At 39.9% G+C, this 8,864-nt stretch overlaps 1 protein-coding gene across 1 annotated transcript in view; it reads left to right on the top strand.

The window, feature by feature from the left end:
- Positions 1 to 8,864, top strand: part of sptbn4b (spectrin, beta, non-erythrocytic 4b) — a 97,648-nt gene that overhangs the window by 53,156 nt on the left and 35,628 nt on the right. The window lies entirely within an intron of this gene.

Raw genomic sequence — 8,864 nt, 5'->3', positions numbered from 1 at the left:
GCAGGTGTGTGCAGAAAGGGTTACAGAAGGATTTTAAATAGAGAGGGGAGCAATGTAAGCTTCACCAGTGCTCTGTTTCCTGATATGATCGGTTTCATATTAAGGAGATTTATACAGCACATCAGCCTCTTGTGTGAATATGCAGTCAACACATACGTAATTTGGTTAGCCTGTGTTTCCCTGACTTGTGCTGTTGTGTTCACACCTCTCACTGGCTGCAGTGACGTAAGACTGGATGTGTGAAATCAGTACTGGTCAGTAGAACTGTAGTTCAGAGCCACATTCCCTCGGGAACTCATCAGTAGTATGGGATCCTATTTTAGGCAAAGTTGCACGTTGTGTGTGTGTGTGTGTGTGTGTGTGTGTGTTGGCCTGTGAGAGGCAGTGAAGGTGATAATTGACATTTGCTCATGTTATAATACTGCTGATGGCCTTAGATGTTGTTTTGCTGTCTCTGTTGTCAATACATTTCTGCATCTCTCCACTTTAATTGCTTGGACTGACATTTTCAGAGGCATGTTGCAGCCCACTAATTAAATATTACAATCCTCAGAAAACATGAACATCTTTTCTGCTAAATTAATGATCAAGAATTGTGCCTGTCCATTAGAATATATAAAAGATTATATATTTCCCACATGTTCAGTCTTTGTCCTGGCAGCGTTTACTTGGCGGAGCTGGTATGAGGTTTGACGGTATGATAACCTTCAGCAAAAATATCGCGGTATTACGGTATTGCAATTACAGCTATAAATGTAGTATTTTTTAAATGTCTGGCTAAAAAAAAAAAAACTTTTACATTGAACACAATGTATTTTATTTTAAAACACAGTTGTGAGGGGGAAAACAGCACATTCCTTTTTTAACCTAGCTACAACCCACTTATTGCCAGAAATTCTGCAAAAGTGAAACCTTTCGAACTAAAGTAAAACATGCTAAAGCTAAATTTGTTTCAAATTCACTTCCATGGTCATCTTTCTGGGCTGCTGATTCTGTTTCAGGTCATCGGGTCATGTTGACAATAGTCTCACTCTGCCTATTATCAGCACGACATTAGAGATGGTGTGTAATAGTTTTGACAGGACACATGGATGATGATGGGCCCATATGGGCTGTTGTGGAAAATCAAACTTGTGTAGTTAGCAGGCTGCTTATCTGTGTAGTGTTTGGTATAAACACGTCTTGGCAGTGCACCATTCTGCACTGAGGAAACATCAAATTATCCAACAAATATTGCTATACTGAGTGTATTTTAGTCATTAAAGCTCCTCATACTATGTGTGGTGGAATTTCCATCTTACGAACTCATGCTATTGAGTCCCCGATCTCATTCAAGTAAGCTTCATCTTCACTAGTTTAATCACAATTTGATTATGATTATCCTGTCAATGATTCAAATCGATTCAATATCACGATGCATCACAATGCTTCCCCTCCTCAATATTATTATGTATTGCTACACATGGTTTTCATCAACAAGAAGGGTCAGCTAAACCTAAGACCTCCGGCATGAGTTTAAATACACCTACAGGAAGACAGGAACTTTAGATGTTGGAATGGCACTACACTGTACTGTGTAATCCTAAATTCTACTCAATTGAGATTCCATTAAATGCTTCTGTGCAAGTCATCAAAGTTATCCGATCCTTCTTCACATACACTACCGGTCAAAAGTTTGGGGTCACTTAGAAATTTCCATTGCACTCCATTATAGACAGAATACCAGCTGAGATCAGTTGCATTGTTTTTTTAACCAGGGCAGCAGTTTTCAGATTACATTATGTGCTGACATAATTGCAAATAGGTTTACCAGTGTTTTTCTAGTTAGTTTTTTAAAATGATATCAGATTAGTAAACATAATGTGCCTTTGGATGATTGAATGAATGGTTGGTGATAATGGGTGATGTAGATACACTACCAGTCCAAAGTTTGGGGTCTAAGCTATGGAAATTTCTAAGTGACCCCAAACTTTTGACCGGTAGTGTATATGAAATATCAGTTGTGCTGCTCCTGAGTTTTTCCTTAATACTATGGTGGTGCATACAGTTGACTGTGGCATAATGGCTCCATCCTCTGCAGTCTCATCCAGGGCAGGGCTGAAACTGAACTCCCCTGGTGGGAGCAGAGTAATGGTGCTAAGGTGCAACACTCTACTATATCTGAGTTCTAAATCACATACGTAAAAAAAGCAGTATGCGTACAATTGGGACATACAAGTGCCGTAGAAAGGACTCTGGAACCTAGTTCTTACTTATGTACATTGAACTTTTACCCTCTTGCTCATGTATTCTGTGCAAAGGATTGTGGGTCGGAATAGCCAGTAAAGCAGGCTGTCTTGCATACTGCAAAATCTGATCGGATGTCTTGGTATTTTTGGCGTACTGCGTTTTACATACTTTGTATTGGGACATACTAACCAATTTTTCTGCCGTAGTAAAAGTTATGGTAGTATGTGTATTGGAACACAGGAGACATTACGTGTTATCTGTGCAAGCAGCCATCTGATGCAGCTTCTCAAATGTGAGAGTTTTTGTTTTTCTTGTCTTACATTATAGTAAACTGACTTTATTTGGGTTTTGGACCGTTCGGCTTGACAAAAAAAACACAACACTGTGAATATGTTATTCTGGGCTCCAGAAAATGGTGATTTTTCCCTGTTTCCAGATGTTTTCTTAGATAATAAAAAAAAAATTGTTAGTTGCAGCTCTAGTTCAGACACCGGTAAATGTACCTGGTATGACATAATTACAAAACATGATTAAGTTATGGTCTCAACGTGCGTGGATGTTTGTGTGTTAGCATGGGGGTTTATATTGTCTATAACGTGGGCATTTGATGTGAGAAAAAATTGACTTACTGATACTGACTGTGTAATGATATCCAGTGATGTAATTTTGAGAGAGAGAGCAGCACTGTGAGGCCTGAGAGCGTCGAGATGTTTCTATTATAGATTTATGGGTCATGTGCTTATCTGAAGGCAGAGTTGTGTTACTGGAAAATGCTTACAGGAGGAGAGAGATGGTGTGACAGAGACAAAGTAGAGGATGAGAATGAGGCCTTTATGTACCTGAACTGCAGAAAGTACCAGGCTTTTATTAGAGGCAGGCTTTTATTTCTAATTCCGTCTGTTTGATAAGTATAATTGGTTTAAATAAACTGATTTAAATCAAAAGCCATATGTTCCAGTGTACAGAGATACTTCATTTTTTAAGAAACGTCAGCCAAAATTATCCCCATATACAGAAGGGCTGGTCAAACACCGCCATTGTGTCAGTTTGAACCCTGTAAATGGGTATTACAATAAGATCTTACAATAGTTACACCAGTATCTGATAAACGTTACAGACGGTATCTCGCTAGCTTTGTTGCTAGCTCCAGGCTGACTCTTTTCCTCCCACCTCCGGCTAGCTAGCCGTGCTCTGCTCCTGTCGGCTAATCTCGTCGGCTCATCCTTCTCTTTCTTCCAGTCTCGGATGCAGAACGGTCATGCAGCTTTTTCACCCGAGTTTTCCTCTGCATACTTTAAAACTGTTTTCGTTATGTTTTTGAAAAGTCCGGCAAAATGTTGGCACCTGTACGTTAATACACTCGGCTGAGTAACACATACAGCTGCATTGACTAGAATACTGGTAGGAAAATAATATTTTACATTAGTACCATTATCCAGAAAAAACAAAGTGTGGAAAAAGCATGGATATACTGTTGAATCTGTTAAATTAAATTGGTAGAAATTTACATTACAATAAACTTGAATAAACATTATATGAAAAGGCAAGGGGATAGTCCACACTCTTTTTACCCCGTGCCTTAATTTGAGGCCGGCCTTTATTTGTCTATGTTGACCACGCCCCCGGCAACTATCAGAGGCTCTGCTTTTAATTGACTGCTGGTTTTTATTTGAGGAATTACCGTGAACACTGGTTTCTTGTATTTGCATACTTGTTTTTAAAGGTCCCATGGCATTAAAATTTCACTTTATGAGTTTTTTTTAACATTAATATGAGTTCCCCCAGCCGGCCTATGGTCCCCCAGTGGCTAGAAATGGTGATTGGTGTAAACCGAGCTCTGGGAATCTTGCCCCTTATGACCTCATTACCTCCCCTTTCTCTACTTTGCCCGCCTGGAGAATTAGGCCCACCCCTGAGAGAGAGACATCATGGCTTTCAAACGAGCAAAGTGGCAGTTGGTCAAGGCCACACCCCCAGCCTCCACCTTGCCCCCCCCCTCCTCAAAAGCTACTGACTCAGAAATGGCACAAACTAAGGAAAGCTCATTGTGGGACTGGCTCTAGTGGCTGGAATTCTGCACCAAGGCTGAATTTTGGGAAAGAGACTTCAGATACAGTATTAGGGACCACTAAGATCTATATAAAAGAGACTTCAGATACAGTATTAGGGGACCACTAAGGTCTATATAAAAGAGACTTCAGATACAGTATTAGGGGACCACTAAGGTCTATATAAAAGAGACTTCAGATACAGTATTAGGGGACCACTAAGATCTATATAAAAGAGACTTCAGATACAGTATTAGGGGACCACTAAGGTCTATATAAAAGAGACTTCAGATACAGTATTAGAGGACCACTAAGATCTATATAAAAGAGACTTCAGATACAGTATTAGGGGACCACTAAGGTCTATATAAAAGAGACTTCAGATACTGTAATAGAGGACCACTAAGATCTATGTAAAAGAGACTTCAGATATGGTATTAGGGGACCACTAAGGTCCCCTAATACCAGCACCATGTCATAGAGCATTTAATCCAAATGTCCGGTAAATGGACAAAAATGAATTTTTCCTAGTTTGCAAATTATTATTTTACTTGTGATAGAAACTGATTGAAATGCATTATTTGCGTACATATTGTGGTTAGTGTCATGATTACTTTGGACTACAGCTTTGGTTGTCTGAAGTGTTGTTCTAGGGAAAGATCTGGGCACCTGGACCTCTAGAAATATCAACTCTGCTGCTGCTCTGATGTATAAAGGAGTCTATTGTGGTTTTTACGCCCACAAGCTTAAGTACCAGAATATTGCTTAGTGCATTTATTTGTTTTCTTCTTCAGATGAAAATGTGTAATTGGCAGTAAGTAATCAGTAAAAAAATAAATAAATAAATAACCTACTCATATTTCACAATAGTCAAACAACACTGAAATCCTAAAGTACTTTCCTTTGTTAAAGGATTTTTGCATTTATACTGCAAAGAGTCTAACTTGACTACACGCAACAAAATCAAGGGTGTGAAGAGTGTAGAGACTTCTGTGAAACCTGTTCCCACTGCAGGATGAGTCTCCTTCGCACCCTAAACAATTCAACTCAACTTTATGTATATAGCACTTTACACACAACACAGTCGATCCAAAGTGCTTTACAGTACACACAGAGGAGAACAAAAAAAATCATGAAATCAAACACACTCAAAAACTTTTATTTTATTTTTAATTCAAGGAAGGATCATTATGGTGCAGAGACAAGAACTGCCATAAGTAATGAAAAGTTGCTTGTGCTTGTATACTGTGTATGTGTGTGTTCTCTAAATTCTGTCTTTGTGAGGACCCATTTTAGCCGTTAACAAATTTTTGTATTGTATTGGTGTGTAACCAGTTCTAGTGGTCCCAGCTCATGCTCTTCACTAGCTAGCTGTTGGCATATAGACAGGGTTTAGCTTCTGAAGTTTTTCGTGATCATCCATCTTCACCCCAAAGCCTGCTTCCATGCCGTTGCTTAGGAACGTAAGTTTTTTTGCAGGATAACAGTCATAGGATTTGGCATATTTTCATGTCTTTGAATTGACCATGTTGCTGACTAGTGTTAGAAATGTTCTTCTGTCCCTTCCTTGCACGGTGCTGTGTTCCTAATGTTAAAATGTGTATGTAATTTAACAAAGAAAAAGAAAAAAAGAAAACACGAAACACAGTTTTTGGCTGGAATATGAATCCTGATTGTATTCGGGTAGTGTGGTATTGTGGTTCCTGTTGTACAGTTCTTCCTGGTTGTGTCCGAAATTGCATACTCAGCAGTACACATACAATGTGTATACTATTTTTCATTATACTATTGTGTAAATAAACAGGAGTGTGCATCTTTTCAGACGCCCTAAGCTGTACTTTTCTACGTTGCTTCCTGAGAGCCTCCTTGCCGTTGAAGACTCGTAACCATGGTATCCCCTGCAGACCTCCGCTCTAGTGGCTTTGCCAGATAATGCTTAAATTACTGAAAGAGGTGAATAACTAGACCAACAGTCGTTTAGATACATAGAGATGTAATTTAGGGTGCTACAGTGCTCCTTGGTTTCTGTCCTTTTGTCTGTTACTAACGTTGTCGTTAATACCGGATTGCATTGTGGGATATTTATTCCGGTGTAGTGTCCGATATTGCATACTGTCATATTTTACCGGAAATATTATTTAAACTTGCGTACTATTGGTATCCTACTAAGGTTGCAGGTACACTAAAAAATCTAGCCTCTTAAATAGCATGTTAGTATGGAGTTTCGGATGCAGCCCTTGTCTACAGACTCAGCATCCTGTGTCCTGGTTGTGTCTCTCTGCTTGTGTCCTCTGAGAGTCTCCAGTCTTTTCATGTAATCTGGTAAGAACCCCTCTGGGCTGTAAAGGAAGCACATTGCCTGTGCCCCAGCAGTGGAGGCCTTTTTGGATGATTATGATGCATCTTGTGTGCTGTGTCGGTTTCTGTTGTGACGTCAAGGGGCCGGCAGCAGCTGGTGCAACTTGTCTCCTCTTCCTGTGCTTGTGGAAGTTGCCAGGCAACAGCTGTCCAATCGCCTCTTCCCTTTTCTAGTTTTCCCTCCTCTCTTTGTACTTTTACAGCTCAAGTGTGAAGGTCATTCCTCCTTCTCTATCCTTCCCCTCTCTCTCTCTCTCTCTTTCTCTCTTTCTCTCTCTGTCTCTCTCACACAATCCTCTACCCTTTAATCAGGGGACAGGAAACATGTCCAGACTTGACAGGAAGTGATGTAAGACACAGACCAGGAGAGCACAGAAAAATGCTTTTGAGTGTTGAAATCCAGCCTACAACACTATGTGTTAATGTATTGTAGTACAGAGGAACAGATATAATACGCTGAGGTTTGCAGTGTTCTGAATGTGTAATGCATTGTTTAATCAATAACTGTTCTGTCGCTGCAGCATGACTAGGCTTCCTTAACGGGCCAGATAAACAAATCTGATGACATGTGGATCATATCCATAATGTGTAACTATGGCAAGCAATGATGAATGACCTGAGTGAAAACATTAGTACCAAAACTCCAAGAAGAAAGATTAATATTCAGATGAAAGGTTTCTGGTTTCTTAACCAAAAATAGAACCTAAGTTTTTCTATTTACAGAGCTACAAATCAATGTAACAGAAGTCTGCACGCCTTTAGAAGACGTGCTGCTTGTAAAAATGTGCCTAGTCATTCTGTATGTTTGTAATGTAACGCTGTAGTGATTTAGATGAAATAGAAGCTGCTGGCTGTTGCGGGTGATTTTCCTCAGTTGCAGCAGATTTTGTTTGTTTGTGTATGTGAGTATGTGGGGGAGTGTGTGAGAACACACTGAAAATGGCTTCTTCCACATGCAGTTGCTAGCCTAAATCCAATGGGCTTTTGATTCCTGGCCCCTTCTCTTCCATTACGCATGATAATTAATTGGCCTCATTAACTCATTATGAATAACAATCTCTGCAGCCCCGATCCCACTCTCACTCACTCTCTGTGCATCACACACTAGTAAAGAGAAGACTAGTTTTAGGTGAATAGACTATGATTAGGCTTGATATTTTTGTGTGTGTAGTGTGCAATAACAATTGGTTGGAAGTATAATTTCCCCACTGGGGACTTATAGAAATTATACATTATTTAATTATTGTATCTTCAGATAGCCTTTGCATTGTCAGGCTTGGCTTAACTTTCACAAGCTTCTGCCGTCAGCTTTATGTAGCCTCACCCATGCTTTAAGCTGACACGCTAACATTAGCAGTTCCTTCAAAACACAGCTAATAGTAGTGTTAGCATGTTACTTTTGGATGTGGGAGCATTTATTAGTTAAAGCGCCCATATGCTCATTTTCAGGTTCAAAATTGTATTTTGAGGTTGTACCAGAATAGGTTTACATGGTTTCATTTTCAAAAAAACTCCACATTTTTGTTGTACCGCACATTGCTGCAGATCCTGTTTTCACCCTGTGTGTTTGGGTCTCTGTTTAAGCTACAGAGTGAGACATCTCACTTCTAAACTAACTTAGCTGGAAGTCACACATGCTCAGTAACTAGGTAAGATCATATCAGCTAGATAAGTCTTTCTCCAACTTTGGTCAGAACAAGGCAGGATTAGCTGGGAAACTGGTGGAATACCTGCAGAACAGGGACATGGAAGTACTTTTTTTTGTTGATTATGGTGAACTAGTGTGTGTTGTAGCAGTGTTTTGCCTTTGCGAATGAGCTAGCATGTGCTACGGTTAGCCACCTCGTCTCGGCTAGTGACTTAGAAAGCCGTGCAGATTTTAAACAGCTCCCCCGGAGACTGAAGGCAGAGGACATTCAGAAACTTGTATCTCACTCAAAACAGCGTGGGTAGTTTTTTCCCCCAAGTTGTGCATGTGGAAGCACCAGAGACACAATATAACACCCAAAATACCAGAAAAAGTGTTTTTTTTGTTTCTTTAGGCTAACTATATTAGCTTTAGCCTGACTGGTAGCAGCTTTCTGTGGGGGAAATGGCTGGAAGACGTTGTGATTATGTTGCAATGATCAGGTGATTTAGTTCATATTTGCAGCGAACAACTGACTACTGTAGCTTCACTGACTACCCATCGAAAACTATTTGCATCACTGTGTCAGCGGCAGCTGCTGC

This window comes from Etheostoma spectabile, chromosome 3 (genome assembly GCF_008692095.1).
Source record: "Etheostoma spectabile isolate EspeVRDwgs_2016 chromosome 3, UIUC_Espe_1.0, whole genome shotgun sequence".
NCBI classification, from domain to species: domain Eukaryota; kingdom Metazoa; phylum Chordata; class Actinopteri; order Perciformes; family Percidae; genus Etheostoma; species Etheostoma spectabile.
The sequence above is the reverse complement of the archived record's forward strand: the minus strand, read 5'-3'. Positions and strand labels throughout refer to the sequence as shown.